The 19,744-nt window shown below is 38.1% G+C and overlaps 1 long non-coding RNA gene across 6 annotated transcripts in view; it reads right to left on the bottom strand.

The window, feature by feature from the left end:
• The window catches only part of LOC136312017 (uncharacterized), a 128,088-nt gene extending 109,800 nt beyond the window's left edge, over positions 1-18,288 (bottom strand). For 4 of the 6 annotated variants that reach the window (XR_010726867.1, XR_010726871.1, XR_010726872.1 and 1 more), the window contains exons 1-2: positions 18,067-18,286; positions 17,881-17,949 (exon numbers count right to left, since the gene is read on the bottom strand). This is a non-coding gene — a long non-coding RNA (uncharacterized lncRNA). Of the gene's footprint in view, positions 1-17,880; positions 17,954-18,066 lie in introns of all 6 variants that reach the window. The other 2 variants (XR_010726868.1, XR_010726870.1) reach the window with 2 other exon arrangements.
• Positions 18,289-19,744: the final 1,456 nt, after the last annotated feature.

Genomic DNA, 19,744 nt, shown 5'->3' on the forward strand with positions numbered 1-19,744 from the left:
CAAGAAAGACACAATAAACCATGCACAAACACAGTCAGTTTAAAAAATAGGTTAGAAAAAGTGGGCAAATTCAATTATAGAAGTAATTAGAAGATATAGGGCAAGGCTGCCTTTTGGGACTATGCCAGAAAACATGAATTAATATGAGTGAATAGAAAGAGCCCATGTAGTAATTAAGAAGCAATCACCTATGGCAATGAGCACCTGAAAACAGGCTGCAAACTATTAATTCAGTGATCAAAAATATTTTTAGATGATTAATATGGCAAATTTATTTTAAAAGACTAATTTCTGGAAAGATATCAAGACAATAGCACACTATTTGTTCCTCTGGCATTTATACAGCTAATTAAATTTTATAATTTGCAACAACCATCATTATTATCTGAAAACAGTAAAAGCAATATTTTGCCTCTTTTTTCTTTCTTTTTTTTTTTTAAAAAAAACAGTGGTTCTAAAATCAATAAGTTAAATCCAGTTCTTGCTGTCCTCCTGTAAGTGCCTAAGCCTCAATTGTTACCATCTTGCAATATGTATTTTTCTTATACGTTTGTATCTGTAAGCATTTGAATTAATGTACAATTTCTCAAAGGTTTTATATGTTGCCATACCTGGGCAGGGATTCCACACACTGTTTAATTTCAACACTATCAAACGAAAGCAGTTTAATGTACTATTTGTGCATCAAAGACTTTCTTACTTGGTCAACAGAGGGCTGTTCCTTCAGCACACACCATTCCTCCCCCTTGAATACAAAGGCACAGAACCGCTGCAGTGAAGAGTGCTTTACAACACACAGAAGGCTAATGGCTTCTGAAATAGGTGATTATCCGAGTTCCATAGAGCAGCATGAGAATCTGCTGCTAATAAATAACCTCACAATATGAATTATTCTATTTCCACAGCTTTAAGAAAACGTATGTTTCATCTGCTGATCAGAAAAGTCTAGAAAATGCTGTCTTTTTGGAAATAACAGGGAGTTACTAAAACTAATCAGTGTGTCAGCAGGGAGTTATTGAGCACCTACTAAGGACTTAAGGCCCACAAGTAAATCCTGAAATGCTCACCTTGTAACAAATGTGTATGTGCGTGTGTGTTTGTGTGTGTGTATAATTCCCTTTTGAAAGTCAATAAACAGAAACCCTTGTAAGCCATGTTTCAGAGATGCTAGTTTTTAATTACTAATCTGCTAGTTTTAAGGTTAGGTACAAATTGCTGACCTATAAAACAAGATCGAACTAGAAACTCTTTGGGAGTCACTATTACAGAGGGCCTGGAGTTAAGAGACATATAGGTATTTGAGGGGAAAAGAATAGAGATTTTGACCAGATATCAAATTAAGCAGATATTAGATCTGTTCAGTTCCTTCATTATCTGTATTTCTTAAAACAAATGGAGTGCTTTCAAAAAGAAAACAGAAGATGGCCTCTAGCAGAGGTCTCTCGTTCTCTGAGTTTGTGTCACATTTTTAATTATCAAAACTTAATAGCAAACGAACAGCTCTTTTTGCTATAGGTGACAATGACAGAACTCCCCAAGAGGCAGGCAATTGGGAACTAATGAAGTGAGGACAGCTTAGAGGTGTGGGGGCTGAGCAGGTCCGCTAGCTGAACAGGACCCACTCACCATGAAATGTTAATGTGTCAATGAAGGGGAAAAGCATGAATGAACCACAAAGACATTGAAAACGACTCAGCTGGTTAGAGATGAAATTTGGGCTCTTTGCCAAAGCGAGTGTTCAAGGGCACATACCCTAACACCTTGGAGGAAAGAATGGCTGTCCCTTGTTTTTGGAAAGATAAAATCTTTTTGAAGAAAAAAGACAAGACCCTGGCTGCTTGGCTCAGCTGTAGAGCGTCAGCTGGCGTGTGAAAGTCCTGGGTTTGATTCCCAGTGAGGCACACAAGAGAAGTCACTATCTGCTTCTCCACCCCTCCCCTCTCTCTCTCTCTTTGCCTCCCATAGCCATGGCTCAAATGGTTCGAGCAAGTTGGTCCTGGGCACTAAGGATGGCACCATGGCCTCACCTCAGGGGCTAAAATAGCTCCATCACTGAGCAACAGAGCAGCAGCCCCAAATGGGAAGTGCATGGTCCTGTAGGGGGCTTGTCAGGTGGATCCCAGTTGGGGTGCATGTGGGAGCCTGTCTCTCTGCCTCCGATTCTAAATAAATAAATAAATAAATACATACATATATACATACATAGAAAAAGAAGAAAGACTAGTGTTTTTTTTCCTATAAGAATTAACTTCTTTTTTTTTTCTTCTTTCCTTCTTCCTTTCCAGCCATCCAACAAACATTTTTATTTTCTTGGATTTGGGTTAGAAATGGAGAAAGCAGAGAGAGAGAGAGAGAGAGAGAGAGAGAGAGAGAGAGAGAGAATGGAATATAAAGATAAATGAGATACAACCCCTCTTTCTTTAAAAAAATTTTTTTTAATTATCTTTATATTTTATATAAGGATAATTTATATATCCTTATATATATAAGGAGGAGAGGCAGAGACAGATTTCCACATGCGCCCCAACAATGATCCACCTGGCAAGCCAACTAGGGGGCGATGCTCTGCCCATCTGGGGTGTTGCTCTGTTGCTCAACAACTGAGCTCTTCTTAGCACCTGAGGTGGAGGCCATGGAGCCATCCTCATTGCTGAGGGCCAAATCACTCCAGCCGAGTCATGGCTGCAGGAGGGGAAGGGGGAAGAGGAAGGAGAAGAAGAAGAAGAAGAAGAAGAAGAAGAAGAAGAAGAAGAAGAAGAAGAAGAAGAAGAAGAAAGGGGGAGAGAGAGAGAGAGAGAGAGAGAGAGAGAGAGAGAGAGAAAGAAGTGAGAGGAGGAGGGTTGGAGAAGCAGATGGGCTCTTCTCCTGGGGGCTCTGACCGGGAATCAACCCTGGGACTTCCACATACTAGGCAAACATTCTACTATTGAGACAACTGGCCAGGGCACAACCCCTCTTTCAAAGCTCCTATTCTAGAGGAAGGGCAGGTATAGGCAATTAAAATAAAAGATAGTGAAACAGGTGCAAGAGTTAAGCTGTAGTGATTGTGCAGAGGAAGGGCGCAGTTTGAAGCGGCGATAGTGGGTAAAAAATGGTTTTCTTAGAAGAAGTGGCAATTATGCCTATCTTGAAGAATAACAGGCAGAGAAGGAAGGAGTATTTCAGTTGACAGGAACTTTTTCTTACTCTACTATTGTCTCTAACTTTCTGTTTTTCCAATCAAGGTTATTTCAGGAAAGCAGGTAGACAAGACAACCATGATGTGCATATGTGAGGAAGTTTTGTGTGTGGGGGGGCAGTTTGTGAGGAGAAAGACTGGATGGTATGGGGATTTCTCTAGTTGCTAATATTTTCTCATATATCAAACTTCGGCCTCCTTCAGGTGAGTAGTACTTTTTTTTTTTTAAAGCACATTCTTCTTTTCCACTATCTGAATAATATTTGGAAACTGTTTGGTTGAAAAATACGATTTTCCAATAGCTTTTATTTTTTATGTTTGATGGTTTTGTCATTTTGCCAGTGCTACATCCCTTATTTTAACTAAGGCTTGATGATTCCTGTGGATTGTATTATATTTATACATATGCCCAATTACTCCTTTATTAATGTATCCTTTCCTTTTTTCATTAAATACATATTTGAGTGTTTGATAAATATTATTTGAGGTATAGTTTATTCTTACCTTGCTTCTATCTTGGAAATTATGCCATTCCTAATATGAAACATGAACATTATTTAAAATGCATTGACTAAAAGATCAGATGTGCACATGGTTATGTCTTATTCAGTACTGAACATCAAAACCAATCCTGTTCTTGACTGATATATTGGTCAGTGGGACTATGTGTACTGGCCTACTTAGTTCTTAAAATGTTTCCAAAGGATAGTCTTTAGGTAACTTACAACAGGTTTACCTATAAATAGAGAAGATATCTGACTGGCATGGGTCAAAAATTTCTTACATACAAAACCAGCCTTGTTTATTAGATATGCAAACATCTAAATTTCCACATCTCTCCAGAGGCTAAGAAAGGGAAGGTAACTATAATGCATGAATTAATTAATTCAGTGTATTTTTTTTAAAGAAAGAGATAAATATTTTTTATAATTATTGCTTTTTTTGTTTGTTTAGAGACAGAGAAAGGAAGAGAGAGAGAGAGAGAGAGAGAAGCATTCATTTGTTGTTCCACCTAATTGTGCATTCATTAGTCTTCCCTTATATTCCCTGACCAGGGATTGAACCCACAACCTTGTTGTTTCAGGACAATGCTCTAACCAACTGAGCTAACTGGCCAGGGCCACTGAGTGTATTTTTAAAGTATTCTGCTGAGGACCAGGGATACAAAAATGACTAAAACATGAGCCATCCCTTTAAGGAACTTACTCCCTTAAGAAGTAGATGAATCAGATAAGTAAACTGGTTCCCATAGGCTAGCTGAGATAAGTATAAAAGTGCAGCACAAAGGCAGGATATCTAATTTAGATTGGGTCAGTGGGGTATAAGAGGGTAAGACGCCAGAACTGAATTTTTAGGAATAAGAATTCAATTTTCTAAAAAAGAGGGTCAAGGGAAGGTGATATAAAATATGATGATGTATAAAATAGCAGGATGAATATGGGAATATCTTTTTTGCAAACTTACAGAGTACTGACTCCATATTAAAAAAAGTGTGGGCAGGATGGTTATAGGATCTCTTACAGAGACCAGGCTCTCTCTGAGGTTTGCAGTTTCTGGACTCATTCCTTTTCTCCTAACTCCTTTTCTTTTGCCCAAGGTTTCGGGACAAAGCCGCTGGCCTAGTGTGTACTGATGGGAAATATGAAAGGAGTATTCATGCTAAGGACGTAGGCAGGAGCACAGGGAAACAGGAGTGGATGAGACCAAAGTGCCCTGTGTGTGCCTCATGAAGAGGGCCACAGCTATGGAAATTTCTTTCTCTGTGCCAATGTTTTCTTTTGTCCCAATTCAGAATCTTGAACAGGCAGCTTGTCCGGAAGACCTTGAGAAAAGGAATCAAGACAATTCTCAGGATTAGCTCTGGATATCACATGTTAAAGGTGTTTATTTGAAATGTCAATTCCTTTTATGAATTCTCTGGCTGACTCCTACTTATCCTTTTAGGTCACGGGGTCTGTTAAAATATTATTTCAGTACCTGGCAATTTTCCTCTGCAGTACTTTATATGACTTCAATTAAATATTGAGTTATATAATTAATGCTTTCACATCAGGTTTTTGAAGGAGAATGTTAGTTTCACGAGGGCAGGAACTGGCTATCTACAGTATATTATGCCTACCAGTATTCCCAGTTCATAGTAGGAGCTCAATAAATATATATTTTTAAATGATTCATTTAGTCTCTATTTCAGTTTCAGTGCAACTCAAATGCAACAAATTAAAATGTAGCAGGGGTGCTGAGGAAAGCCAGATCTGTAGATCCTAGAGCTAACTGGGACTCCCAGAAGTCTCTCACTGGCTTCCAGAGGTGTTCCAACTACGGGACTAGTTTATTTTCTCTTATTGCTGTACCTGGCTTTGCCTCATGACATTTTGGCTCAAAACGACTCCAGCATCCTTCTATTCATCTGTGTCAGGGCATCTTTATCGTTGTAATTTGTTTTCCTCAGGCTAGAGGATCCTTCATTATTGAGTGCCAAATATGCTGGAAGCTGTGACAGCCACTCGGGATCTAAACATGAAAAGACAGGGACCTGACCTCAGGAGAGCAGTAGGCGGCTGCTGAGAGGCAAGATCGGAGCCGCCTTCTTCGGTCTCCGGAGACCCACGGCCTGTAATTATATCACAAGAGCATTGCCTTTGTAGCTGAGAGGATTTACTCCCTGTTAAAATGCACATCACCCTGGAAATCAAAGCTCTTTTTAGCTGTTATCCACCATGTTTACCTTTATATGAATGAAGGATGGAGAATAGGTTTTGGCTCAGAGGGTAGAGGCCATTGGGGGTGTGAAAGGAATAGGGACAGGAGTGCCAGTAAGTTGGGAAAGGGATAAAAATGACATAGCTAGAGTAACAGCGCCCAACACACAGTCAATACAGGACAATGCCTGATGAGTATGTAAAAGATAAACTGCTTTCTTCAAATTGGTTGTAGGATGGTCCCAACCTGTGTCTTTAGATAGCTAGCAATTTCTGGTTAAGGAAAAGTTTACAAAATAAGAAACAGATGGCTCCAGCCATTTGGGGTTGATGCCAAATCTCAGTTTCACTATTGCCCTCTAGGGCTTCATAGAAAGAACATACAAAGTAGATTCTTTCTTTGTTTTCTACCACCATGAATTCAAATGCTACTCCAGTTTCAGAAATGTTGTAAGGAGTCATACTCTGTTTTCAAAGGTTCCGTATAAGCTTGAGCTTACATGCCTATGCTAAGTTCTCTTAATTATTAAAAAAAAATTTTTTTTAATCAAAGAAACTCCAAAAGACTTAAATTGGTCATGAGAACTAGTGATAATGTTTCAAAAGAGGACGAATGCCATAATGGTGTCTGAATACTAAGATTCTTTTCTATGTCTGCAAGTATAATGCTTGCTTATACATACTAGCAAAGAACACAATTAGCATACTAATTTGATTCTCTACTTAAAGAATGGAAGATTCTTTTGACACAGACAGCTGTCTATGAATAGCTGGGTGACCCCTGGTCAGTTTTCCATCTGTCTTAGAGTAAAAAGTCCAGACACAGGCACACATTAGCTGCATGACCTTTGGCAACCTTCTTATGTTTGTGTTTCTCAGTGTCTCCATCTGTAAAATGGAGGCACATACACCTGCCTCATGGGGTTGTAGTAAGGATTAAGTTAGCACCTTGCCCACAGTAAACATTCCACATTATTATTAAAAAATGTTTTTTAGAGAGAAAGAGAGAGAGAGAGATACAGAGGGTGGGGGGACAGACAGGGACAGATAGACAAGAAGGGAAAGAGATGAGAATCATCAACTCATAGTTGTGGCACCTTAGTTGTTCATAGATTGCTTCTCATATGTGCCTTGATGGGGGGGGGGAGCTCCAGCTGAGCCAGTTAGTCCTTGTTCAAGCCAGTGACTTTGGACTTCAAACCAGCGACCTGTGGGCTCAAGCCAGTGACCATGGGGTCATATCTATGATCCCACACTCAAGCTGGTGACCCCACGCTCAAGCTGGTGAGCCTGCACTCAAGCTGGCAACCTTGGGGTTTTGAACCTGGGTCCTCATCATCCCAAGTCGACACTTTATCCACTGTGCCACTGCCTGGCCAGGCAACATTTTATATTATTTTTTAAACTCTGTGCTGAATGTGTCTTTTCTAAGGATGTCTGCAGTAGGCCTAGGACTCTACTTCTACCTACCTCTAAGGAGAGAGAAGTAGAGGAAGGTTTTACTGAATCAATTTTAAGAAAATGTTGCTGCCATGAAGAAGTTAGCACTTCCTTTTTGTCCTTGGCTCTCGGGGGTAGAAGGCTCCAAGGACAGATGTGTAGAGAGAGGCAGAGAAAGACTGGTGTCTGGGAATGTCCTATGTTCACTTCTAGTATTGTTGGCAACTCTCAGAAGATCAAGTTGATGAATCTAAAGAACAGCAGTTATAATTATATGACCGCAGTTTCTTAATACTCTTTATATTCATCTCCCTTTCCTATGCTTTTCCTTCCCTCAGACCAGTGATACTTGACCTTGCTTACACATGGGAACCACCTGTGGAGCTTGGAGAAACCCCGGTGCCTGGGGTCCCTTCTCGGCAGTTCTGATTTAACTTGTCTGGGGTATAGTCTCAGTATTGGCCTTTTAAAAAGATCTCCAGAGAATCAAAATTGACCTTCAAATACTAAAAAATTTAAAAATAATTTTGTTTGCAATGTAAAATACAACTTAACATATGACATTAATATCCAAAATTTACAAAGAACTCATAAAACTCAACAACAAACAAACAAGCAATCCAATAAAAAAATGGGAAGAGGACATGAACAGACACTTCTCCCAGGAAGAGATACAAATGGCCAACAGATATATGAAAAGATGCTCAGCTTCATTAGTTATTAGAGAAATGCAAATCAAAACTACAATGAGATACCACCTCACTCCTGTTAGATTAGCTATTATCAACAAGACGGGTAATAGCAAATGTTGGAGAGGCTGTGGAGAAAAAGGAACCCTCATTCACTGTTGGTGGGACTGTAAAGTAGTACAACCATTATGGAGGAAAGTTTGGTGGTTCCTCAAAAAACTGCAAATAGAACTACCTTATGACCCAGCAATCCCTCTACTGGGTATATACCCCAAAACCTCAGAAACATTGATACGTGAAGACACATGTAGCCCCATGTTCATTGCAGCACTGTTCACAGTGGCCAAGACATGGAAACAACCAAAAAGCCCTTCAATAGAAGACTGGATAAAGAAGATGTGGCACATATACACTATGGAATACTACTCAGCCATAAGAAATGATGACTTCAGATCATTTACAGCAAAATGGTGGGATCTTGATAACATTATAAGGAGTGAAATAAGCAAATCAGAAAAAAACAAGAACTACATGATTCCATACATTGGTGGAACATAAAAATGAGACTAAGAGACATGGACAAGAGTGTGGTGGTTACCAAGGGTGGGGGGGGAGGGAGGACATGGGAGGGAGGGAGGGAGAGAGTTAGGGGGAGGGGGAGGGGCACAGAGAACTAGATAGAGGGTGACGGAGGACAATCTGACCTTGGGCGAGGGGTTTGCAACATAATTTGATGACAAAATAACCTAGACATGTTTTCTTTGAATATATGTACCCTGATTTATTAATGTCATCCCATTACCATTAATAAAAAATTTATTAAATTAAAAAAAAAAAAACACTAAATAGTTATATATATTTAAAATGTCTCAACATGTATATGTTTTAAAGTTATAGTAAATTTAACTATAGAATACATATTTGTAAATATACAGTAAAAATGTAGTTCTATGACAAAAAAAATACAATTAATAAGAAGAAATGTAGTCATGGTGCATAAAATTGATTTCATGCTATTAGTAGGTATCTTAAGCTAATTTAAATTATAGTTTAATGTTCCCTGGCTGGTTGGCTCAGTGGGACATTGGCCTGGAATGTGGATGTCCTGGGTTCTATTTCCAGTCAGGGCACAAAGAAGAAGCGACCATCTGTTTCTCCCCCCTTCCCCCCTCCCCCTCCTGCAACCACAGCTCCATTGATTTAAGCCTGTTGTCTCTAAACACTGAGGATGGCTCTGCCTCAGGCGCTAAAAACAGCTTGGTTGCGAGCAGGGTCCTACAGAGGCAGAGAATCTGGGTTGCCGGATGGATCCTGGTCGGGGTGCATGCAGGAATCTGTCTCTGTATCTCCCTTCCTCTCTCTTGGAAAAAGAAAAAAAAATCTAAATGTAAACACACTGTCCAGAACTGCCCCATAAATGTGAGGCGGTGGGGCTGACCTGGAGTGAGGGCGCTGAGCTAAAGGAAGCAGAGCGGGCCGAGGGGGCCGAGCACTGGCTGAAAGGCTCTTGAGAGGCCGTGTTGCTTCACTCTGTCCTTTTAGGTCTTGGGCTAGCTCCCAGGATCTAAGGATGACGGATATTTATTAGCTCTCCCAGGTGGGCTGCCAATTTCGCCAAATGGATAGTGTTCAACCCCAATATCATGAGACTCTGGTGTGTTATGATCAGCTGTGATAACAAGAAATGTGAAATAATAAAGTCCTGGGTTTTTTAGACAACATTTTAAGAATTAATTCCAGCAAAACTCAAGGTTTTCCTTTAATGACGTTGTTTTCACTTCACTTGCCCTTGGATGCACTGTCTTGAATGGGAGAACATGGCTACAATTACAATAGGTACTGTCGTTTGATGTGAGTGTCCCCATGGAAGAAAGGTTGGGGTTTTGCAAGAACCAGCTTCCCAAGTCAAAAAAGTTGCTCACTGGGCCTCAGGTGTGCAGTAGTGTATACTGATGGGGATGAGAGGAGGGCTGGACAGAGAGGCTTCTGAGGTCAGGTGCCCAGTTTCTCTTGGGGGGAGAGAGAGGACCTTGTTTTCTTCCATTGGAGAAGGAAGCTTGTTTATAAAATCACAACTTAAGCCATCTCTGAACTGAAAATGGAAGAAAAAAAAAGTCAAATATATCTGCCAACCTTTGTTCATCACAAAAAATTCAGTTTATAAACATGTCAAGAATAAACACAATATTTTTTAGGAAAAATAAGAACAATAGCAGTAAATATTTGAGGTGGTTCTCCTTATATCTGGAATAATTCTGATCTGACCAGTAATTTTAATGTCTTCTGTTGAAGATGAAGAAATGGGGTGCTTCATTTCGCTTTTTCATCTGTTATCTAAACTTGCTAGTTGCATAAAAAGAGAAATTACCAGTTAGGGCAAAATAAAAGAAACATTTTTATTTTTTCCCTCTCTTCAAGGTTCCTGAGCAGAAGGGAAAGTGATGCTTGAAGATGAAGTTTGGAGCAGGGGACGATGAGCTGGGCAGACAGTAAGCACTCAGCAAGTGGTTGTTAGTAGTTACCATGGTGGTCATAAGATTGTTAATAAATCTCTCCCGAGAAATTTTTTCAAAGCAGTGAAAGGAGACTACATTATTTTGGTTTTTACGAGTACTGTGATTAGAGTAAATTTTTTTAGTAAGGAATTTTAAATACAAAATAAAGAGGGCTTTATGAAGAATTTAGTATACTCAAACTGAAATCACTTGGACCCTGTTTTTAATTTCCCTTGTTTATAACAAATTACTTAATTGTTCTAAGCATTAGTGCCTTAGTTTTTATTTCAACATTTCAACTTATTAGTGAGTAATATATGTGGAGTCTTTTGAGTTGAGTGGACAGTGTCAAATAAATTTAAGATCTTCTTTTGTTATTTTACAGTACAATGGATCAAGTTGGGCAAATGTACCTACAATATACTTTGAAGATTAGATTCCTTATGGATGTATGGCAAGAAAAGGGAAGGACCACTTTCAGACTTTAATTCAAAGTGTGATGGATTCCTTTTACAGGTACTATAATTTTTTTTTGAGAGGAGGGGGAGGAAGGGAGAGAGATGAGAAGCATCAGCTCAAGAGTTGCATCATTTTAGTTGCTCATTGGTTGTGTCTCACACGTGCCTTAACTGGGGGGGCTTAAGCCAAGCCAGTGACCCCTTGCTCAAGCCAGCAACCTGGGATCACGTTGATGATCCCGTACTCAAACAGGTGACCTTGCATTCTAACCAGATGAGCCCATGCTCAAGCTGGTGACCTTGAGACTTTGACCCTGGAACCTCAGCATCCCAGGTCGATGCTCCATCCACAGCGCCACCACCAGTCAGGCAGATTTCTATTACTATCTTATTACTAATTCTGTTAGTAACAAAGAGTTTCAGAAAAGTCCTGTATGATAGCTCAAGAATGAGTTGCTTACCAAAAGAAAATCAGGAATGTTTTAGGCCTACTTCCCTAATCTTTCAAAGCTGACAAGTGTACTGACATCCCACAATAAATTCCACAGGGCTGTTTCCTGAGACAGAATTCTGCCAGGGCTAGTTTGATACATAATGTTGGCTGCACTATTCATGTTGAACAATATATTTTCCTTTCCCTCCATCTCTTGCTTTTATTTGAACATGCTGTTTATTTCACATTGCTTTTTATTTTACACTGACCCCTAGCCTATTGGTGGCAGTATATAAAATCTCAGTTTTTTATTCTGCAGATAATTTCTGGCTCTGGGGTCTTAGATCTGTCACTTTTTACTGAGCTTTTATGTCACTAGAGACAGCTTTGAATTTTAATAAAGTTTTCAATCCTGTAGGGTCCTCTCCCCTGAAATAGCTCCAGCTCTCCAGGGCTGCTAGGGAGTTGAGCAGAGAGCAGAGAAGCTTTTGTGGACAGTGATGCTGATGGCAGATAACTCCAGCTGTCATTACAAGATCATCCAGATAAGGGGGGACAATCAAGTAGGGCTTATGGTCCACTTGAGTTTTTCTGATTGTAAAACCAGCCATTTTTCAATTTAAATAATTTAAGGATTCCAGCTTCTCTATACTCTAAGGCTCATTTAGCCTCTTATTAGCTAACTGTTTCTCCAGTTCAAGAGGTAGAAGGGAAGAGTGCAGATTTTTTGTTATTGTTAGTTCAAAGCAGTGGGTAGTGCTGTGCAAATAAAAAATAAGCCAAACAAATTTGATGAGAAGAGAGAACAGAAATCCATACAAGTAATCATAATTGATTTAAAAAGTTAATTAAAAGGAATAAAAGGGGACAAGTACTGCATGGCCTAGCGTATTATCAATAGGCAAATGACAGAGGAGAATGAATTAGAAAATTGATTCCCAGCTGACTAGAAGAAGAAAACAAACTAACGTAGCTCTTAATTTTGACTTGAAAAATTCCAAATTCATTTCCAAGTCCTTATAATATTCCCAGAATGATCTTATCCCATGTTATTCACATGAAAGGGAATGCAGGGAGGGCCAGGAGGGAGAGAGCAAACAGAAGGCACACCATCCCAGAGGGCTGAGCTCAGGCCCAAATCACCTGGGACACAGGATGCGAGCAAATGCAGCTAAGGACCATGGCTGGCTGGTTATTCCTTCCTTTTCTCTTAGTTATAAGCTATTTTTTCTTCTTTTAAATTTTAGGAATATACCCCAAGAACACCATAGCACTGTTTCAAAAGGAGAAATGCACCCCATGTTTATGGCAGCATTGTTCACAATAGCAAAGATCTGGCAACAGCCCAAGTGTCTGTCAGTAGACGAGTGGATTAAAAAGCTTTGGTACATATATACTATGGAATACTACTCAGCCATAAAAAATGATGACATCGGATCATTTACAACAACATGGATGGACCTTGATAACATTATACTGAGTGAAAGAAGTAAATCAGAAAAAACTAAGAACTATATGATTCCATATATAGGTGGGACATAAAAATGAGACTCAGAGACATGAACAAAAGGGTGGTGGTTATGGGGGGGGAGGGGGGAGGGGAGGGACACAAAGAAAACCAGATAGAAGGTGACAGAAGACAATTTGACTTTGGGTGATGGGTATGCAACATAATCAAATGTCAAAATAACCTGGAGATGTTTTCTCTGAACATATGTACCCTGATTTATCAATGTCATCCCATTAAAATTAATAATAATAAAAAAATTTTACAATATTTTCTTCCTCCCAAGTCTTTGTTACCAAAGGTCAGTAACCTACAATATTTATTTTCAAGTGACTACCTCAAAAGTCACTCAGTTCCATCACTTCAAATGAGCAATAAGGGAATTGTCCAATAGGAAAACCAGGATCCTCTTGAGACATTTTCTGATATTTTTGTGTAGGTATTCTAGGGATGGGACAGCTCTGGAGATTATGCACTGTTTACACCCATGGTCGTATCTTTTCCTTTGTTTAGGAGACAACTTCTGCTCACACCCCAGCAAAAAAAGGTCAGCACTTGGGAGAGAAAGTTGCATAGCTAAAGATATTTCCTGACAGAGGTAGGACCCATGGTTAAGACCAAGAGTTGAATCTGATTGAGAGACATACTTCGAATAATTAGGAAGACAATGAGGACATGCTGACAGATGACCAAACAAGGTGTTTAGCTGATACTTGAAAGAAATCTTCTTACATAGCTAAGGAGTTACAATAGGAGGAAGGACCAGGGAACATTGTTTTCTTTCCTTCCCTCTTCCCTTCCTTCTTCCTCCTTCCTTTTTTCCTCTGTTGCTTTCTTTTCTTCTTTTCTTTCCTTCCTAATTTCCTCTTTCTAAGCATTAGAAGTTTATCATTTGTTTAGTGGAGAATTTGATCATAGATCTAATTGTTGATGCATAAGTACATCTCAAGAAAACATGGGATATCTCTATTCAAAGAGCAGATCCTAAACTTCTGTACTGATGTTCTGCTTTTTTCCTTCTGTTTTTTTCTCTTCTCTCATTTTAAAATTAGGAAAAACAAAGCAAACATAGCCTGATAAGCTTTGAGTGCCAGAAACAGCTAATATTGCTTATGCTCCCTCTATTTGAATTTCCTAGAGGGAGATATAGCATACATTTCCAAATGCTACTGACCATTTTACTTTTTTACATGGCACAGCTTATGGGAATAGCATTCACAAAGCATTTTTGAGAAGAGTAGCTCTTAATTAGCTGTATTCTCTTTTTTTCTTTAAGACTTAAGTCCAAGTTAATTTTTTGACTATAAAAAACACCCTAACCACAACAATGTGAATATAGTTAACACAGCTGAACTTTTCACTTAAAATAGTTAAGATGGTAATTTTGGTATGTATTTTTTTCACCACAATTAATATTGTTTAAATTTCTCCCAAAATATTACTTTACTAAGTAATAGCTGAATCAATATTTTACCTAAGGGCTGTGACAACGTACCCCAACTTAATGGCATTGCCAAATAAAGGGCTTGGTTTTTGTTAACAACAGGTTACTTTTACATTTACCACCTAGATAATGTATCTTCAGTAAGTATAATGATTTGCAACCTATGGCTATGGATTTACTTGTGTGTGTTTTTAATAACATAGTTTAGGATGATTACACAAAAAGAGCCATGAATAATGTAGGGAAAGTTTATTATAGTTCAATAGTGTGAGTTTAAGATCAAGAGAAGAGATCAGATTACACAGTTGACATTGGCACTGACTCGTGTGCCAACCTTCAGTAAACCCTGCTCTCCTTATTTATAAGATGGCCTCAGTTAACAGTTTTTTAAACTTTCTCCCTCCAGCTTGGGATTTTCATCTCATATGAAACTCTATAGACAAAGCAGATAATGGAGAGATGCTCTCATCGCATGAAGGTAACAGACCACTTATCCTCCCCTCCCCAATGCCCCTGAGTATCCCCAAAAAACCTAAAAGCTCAAGGGAACATAACTTGAAAATCATGAGGCTAAATAATCTTTAGGATTCTTCCCAAGTCTTACTTCTGCCACAAGGAGTAAGACTGAGGGAGAAAAGAACATTTGTGTCCTCATGAGAGCCTGTGAAACCTTGTCACACAACACAGAACCACGCAGCTCTCAGCTGTGACAGAACAGAGAACACTGCCATACAAAGGGTCAAGCACCTTTTGCTCAACATATATTTTAGATTAAAAAATAAAAGAAGAAAAATATTACCAAAACGTACTCTTCCCTTAGTCATTTTATAGACATATTTCAAGATACAGACTTGATGGTGAATTAAAATTGAATGCAAATGTGGTGACTGAAAAGTTGCCTGATGATTTTTCTGAGACCCTCTTAGTTTTTAGTGGGCAAGGTTTTGCTAAGAAGAGAAAGTGTTGATTATATAAACATGTGTAATCTTTTCAAAGCCTTACACTATATTATGGTTAGAAAACAATAGAAAAATGAATGAAAAAACTATTACAACAGAAACACTATTTCTTGAACAGCCTTTAAAATTGTGACATGTTTACTGGGAAAATGCATCACTCATGACAGGGTTACCAAAGCAACATTAACCTTCTTAAAATTTAATAATAAAGTCAGACATATAAAAATCAGTACCAGACATGGTAACATAATTGCTTTTGTTAAGATCGTACATAAGATAGTACATATATTTAAAGCTACATTAAGATGTGGGTAAATAAGAGTCCTTCAGAAGATTCACAATATACATGTCTTACAACTAAAATCATGATGTGGACTATTCTAAAGAAAGCATTCTTGGAAATGAAAAACCTTGTGCTTTCTTTTGCTTCTGTTATTTTGGGCTCTGTTGCTTTAGTAGTTTGGTACATACAGGGTGTCAGAATTAAATGTGCCTTAGCTATATACATATACCGGTATCTAGCTTTTGGGGGCAGGCATTTGCTATAGTGATATGCTACCAAATGTTTTCATTGTATCTGACGTGTGCCTAAGGAGTGATTATAATCTATAATCAAAGAGGATGTTTGCTTCTGCAAAATAATAATAATAATAAAAATAATAATAATTTATCCAAAAATAGCATAGATAATTAACCAGGAATTCCAAAGTAGTGGTTAAAAATGCATGATGAAATATAACCTATAAAATTGAGCTTAGCATCAAATGCAAGTTTGATCCACAAAATATTTTATCTAAAATGTACTTTCTTGTTATAGTTATCATATAATTCATTACCTGGCTAGTCATGTAATGTTGATGTTTAAAAGACTCACATTTTAAATTATTTCATTGTTTTTATAACCTTAAAATTTCATTAAAATCTCCCATGGAGTTTTTACTTATTTTTAAGGAATGCTAGCTTGAGACATACTAAAAAAAAAAAGGTCAAAAGTCATAAAGGATAATAGCTGATGGTTTTGATAATGCTAATTATATATTACTGATGATACAGGTAGAAAAGGAAATATGAATACTAAAGGAAGATAAACATCCCAATGCTGGATTAAAAAAATAATGAAAAAATTCTTAAAATGTCTTTGTACTTCACTGTCATAATTCAAAGACATAATGAAGCCTGAATTAAAAATGTCAGTTTCTGTGAGTGTTGATAACTTGGTTCTTTGTTGGGCAAGTCAAAATGTGTCTGTTTGATAAGCAAAAATGACAGACTAAAAATGAGAGAAGTTGGATCTAAAAAAAAGAAAAAAAGAAACACACACACACACACACACACACACACACACACGACCTTAGAAAAGGTCCATAATGTACTTGAAGGAGAAGACCTGTAGGGTAGGAGGCAATATCTTTAGGAAGTCACCAAGCAGCACTAAAAGGCAACGTCCATGGCCAATCAAAACGATTTCTGTGTCTGCTGGGGCTCTTGCATCTCTGTCTTTACACTAGACTGGAAACCCTTTGTACTAATTACCAGACTGTACCAGATTTTCTGGTTCAGTTCAATCCTATAATTGACTGACAGTGATGGGCAAGGAAGGGGAAAAATTCAGCCTCGCTACTGTAAGCAGAGGGTCAGAAATGGTTTCACAGAGAGCTGGTCACAGCCTGGCACTAAAAGCAGGGTTAAGCAAGCATCATCAGCACTTTCTTCTGGCTCTCAGGTTAAAAAGAAAATGAGGAAGGAAAAACAACAGTCTTGGCTGCTCTCATCTTACAGACCATTCTTAGTGTGCAACCATTTTCCAGAAAATAAATGGGAAATAGATTCAAGTGTAAATGCTGATTTTTGATGTCATTGATTTTTGTTTTGCTCTTAAGAAGTAGATACATGTTTGTCTCCAAAATTCAAATAGCACCTTCTTGCTAAAGTTAAACAATCTTTACAGAAACTAGGAAAAACAATGCTGCTTTTTTATTCCAAGGGCTAAAAAAATATCATTAAAGTGCAAGGCATATTTAGAAAGCTTATGATAAGTGACATATTCAAAGTTCAGCATTTGAAAACCCTTAGCATCATAATCCTCACATCCTTTGCTTATTTGTAATTCATAGGTTTGGATTTGCTGTGCATTTCTAGTAACAAAATGGTTGTCCATGAATCCATATATTTAAAAAGAAAGTCTAAAAAATAATTTACATGGACTTAGAGTTCATACATTAAAGAAACAGAACACTTCGAGCCCTGGATTAAACACGTAGTTGGCTGACCATCATTTGCTGTTTATTTAGAACTGTTCTCCACCCACTTTATTTCTATCCCAAAGAGCAGCTCTAGTTACACCCAACATTAAAAACACAGGTGCCAGAATCAGGGTCAAAATCAGAACTCAGGCCATTTGGTACGCAAGTGAGAATTATGTACTATCGTGTCGAGGTCAATTGACTAGAAATTTAATCACAGGTTAAGCCCCTTTTCTTTCCAGGCTGAAGAGTAAGCAACACCTGTGTCAGCAGCAGCTCACATTGCAGTTGACATAGCAGCCAGTTCAATTTTTAGTTACAAGTCAATTACTTACTGGAATAGAAAAGGAACATTTCATTCATTCCATGGATGGCCACTTTTCCGGAGAAAACTGCCAGGTTTTCTTTCTCCAAAAGAAGAAGAGAAAAGAAAAAGTGAAAGTTAAAAAATAAATGATATGCTTCAAAGTTCTAGAGCTAGGCCAGTACACTACAGCAGAGAAGTTGTGCAAATAGCTTACCTTCCAAACACTGAACAGAGCTGTCTTGTAAATTAGGCCTGTCCCAGCTGATAAGTCCTGGGACTTTTCCTCATCAGAGAATCAAAACGGGTGGAATGATAATAGGTTAGGTGATGTACACCTGAGAAGAGGGCCAGCTGACTGTGTGAAAGGAGAGAGCAAACGAGTCAACTGTCTTCCCCGGCTACAGTCAGCCCTTGTGCAAGGGGAGTTTCAAATGCACTGACTATAGACTTTTGTCCAAAGCTGTGGTTCTTCCCCCCCCCCCTTTTTTTTCTTCTTTCTTTTTTTTTCTTAGTGAAGCTAGATTAGTTCATACAAAACTCAACAATACAGCACTGAAACCCATTGTTGATATTCAACATTTTTCACATAGCGGAACAGAATAGACAATACGGTATCTAGGAAACCATGGGCTGGATTACAAACTGATGATATCTCATCCTTCTGGGGGCCTGTAATCCTTTTTATTACCTACCACAGTAAAAAAAAATCACTGTGTGTGGGGGAAACTCTTTCAGAATGAGTCAATAACATTGCTATTTTTAGAAAAAAAGGATAAATTAAAATGAAATGTTGCTTAGAACACAAAAGCCCAAAGTGCCATTTGCCTTTTAAGCCACAGTGATTTTCAAACTTATCTTAACCTTGATGTGAGCTTCCATAGGTTTAAAAAATGATATTATTTGTAGAGGTTTGCTTAATAGTATTCACAAGTAACTCGGACTTTTAATTTCTTATGATAAATACTTGGGAAGTATTTGTTTCAAAGTGCCCAATATGGAGACTGATGCCTAAGCACAAGTGATTTTCATTTATTTGTTTGCAAATATATGTCTTGGATTAATAGTAAGCTTATGTATATTTCCTCCCTTAAGAATTCACTGAAATCCAAGGTCTTTATGGGCTTACTTATTTGATACCTATTTTAATAAAAAAACATTTTTTTCTTTTCTGACTAATCACGTCTTCTTAATTTTTGATTTTTTAAAATGCGTTTTCTTATTATGTATAACTGCAAAGCCATTCTTTATAAGGAAGCTATGCTTGCTAACTTTTTTGAAAATCTGGTCCAATCCTCTTTAAAATACAATCCAGTTCCCATACTTTTCTTAGGCCTACAAATGATCTAGGTAGCCACAGAAGTGATTGTTCCTACCAGTTTCTTTTCATCACTTCTGCAATTGACCAATTGACAACTGATTGATGGTTATCTTTTCACTTCAACAATGAAAGAAATTACCATCACTATAGCTATGTACAGTAAATGCCTCCAGAGTAAATTACATGATTCTAAAATTCTCCTTAGCTCACTTAGTAAAACATCAACACAAAAAGTTTCTTTTTGCACCTCCTTTCCTGTACCACAGATTTGGCCTTTTCTGTCAGCTGCAAAAAAAGAACTTGACAGCTTCTTTAAAAAGAGGAATATAAAAGAACTTGAATAAAGGATGGCACTGGGCCTGTCTCAAGCAAGTGGCCATTCTCTGCACTTGGAAAAAAAATTAGGCATGTGAGCACAGATAAGCCTTATAAGAATACCCTGAACACTATTTCCAGTGACCTTGAGATTCTCTTTCCTTCCTTAACTGTTCCTGAACATTACGGTTACAACACAGATTCTGAGCATGGATTTGCCAACTTATTTTGAGTGTTGTTTCTCAGTACAACACTCAAA

Source organism: Saccopteryx bilineata, chromosome 8 (assembly GCF_036850765.1).
Source record: "Saccopteryx bilineata isolate mSacBil1 chromosome 8, mSacBil1_pri_phased_curated, whole genome shotgun sequence".
NCBI lineage: Eukaryota > Metazoa > Chordata > Mammalia > Chiroptera > Emballonuridae > Saccopteryx > Saccopteryx bilineata.